Raw genomic sequence first — 1,500 nt, 5'->3', positions numbered from 1 at the left:
TTTTTTGAACAAATTTTCTAAAATCGCTTGGAATCAATACAAAAACTGTTTCGATCAGGTGTGTATTATCTTCAAATGATAGGTTTTTGTCCATAGATTAAGATGCACTATCAATATTGGACCAAAATTTAAATTTTTGGACTCTCCCAGGCGGATTTGTGTCGAAAAAATCGCATTTTTTCGAAACTTTTTTCAGAAATGTTCATTTAATTTAGGGTAGCCTATTTTTCCCAGTGAAACCAATACATGCAGCTTGTAGGAAATTTCATGGCGAACATTTTTCCCTCTGAGAAAATGCAATTCCGACACTCCAGAGCCGAGATATTTGAGTTTTAGTGAGGAAAAAAGTGCCAATTTTCAAAATTTCTCAGAATTCAGAAGCAAGGCCTACTAATTACACGATGTAGCAAGCATATGTCTCAAAGGTCAGGGTATGCTTTTTTATAGTAATTTTGGCCGCTGAATCCGAATCTGAAATCAAATTTCGTGTAAACAGTGATGTTTTGGAGCTACACCCTTATAGAATGTTATTTGCGTGTTTAAGAGGCAGTTTTTGTAAATATTGCTCGGTTTGTTCTAGAGGTCGTATCAAGGTGCTCCGATTTGGATGAAACTTTCAGCGTTTGTTTGTCTATACATGAGATGAACTCATGCCAAATATGAGCCCTCTACGACAAAGGGAAGTGGGGTAAAAAACATAAAAAATCTTAAAATTAAATTGCTCGCATTTTAGTAAAACTTCATCAATTCCCACTCTCTTAGATGCATTCGAAAGGTCTTTTGAAGCACTTCAAAATGGGCCATAGACATCCAGGATTGGTTTAACTTTTTCTCATAGCTTTTGCAAATTACCGTTAAAATGTTTTTTTTTTAACCTCAATATCTTTTTGCAACAGCCTCCAACACCCATACTCTTTTAGTTCAAAAGTTAGGGAATTTCATGGACTATAAGCCTACGGTAATAACTTTTTGGCCAATCACAGTTTTTCTCATAGTTTTTCGATTTTTCTATAACAAACATTTTACAACGTTAGTTATTGTCCTGTAGGCATCCATAGCGGCACTTTTTAGTCTCACTTTTGTCATATTTGAAATCCTCAGAAAATTCAATCTTCAATGCCCGTTTTACCCCACTTCCCTTTGTCGTAGAGGGCTCATATTTAGCATGAGTTCATCTCATGTATAGACAAACAAACGCTGAAAGTTTCATCCAAATCGGAACACCTTGATACGACCTCTAGAACAAACCGAGCAATATTTACAAAAACTGCCTCTTAAACACGCAAATAACATTCCAAAAGGGTGTAGCTCCAAAACATCACTGTTTACACGAAATTTGATTTCAGATTCGGATTCAGCGGCCAAAATTACTATAAAAAAGCATATCCTGACCTTTGAGACATATACTTGCTACATCGTGTAATTAGTAGGCCTTGCTTCTGAATTCTGAGAAATTTTGAAAATTGGCACTTTTTTCCTCACTAAAACTCAAATATCTCG

This window comes from Culex pipiens, chromosome 2 (genome assembly GCF_016801865.2).
Source record: "Culex pipiens pallens isolate TS chromosome 2, TS_CPP_V2, whole genome shotgun sequence".
Taxonomy (NCBI): domain Eukaryota; kingdom Metazoa; phylum Arthropoda; class Insecta; order Diptera; family Culicidae; genus Culex; species Culex pipiens.
This window is presented reverse-complemented; position numbering follows the sequence as displayed.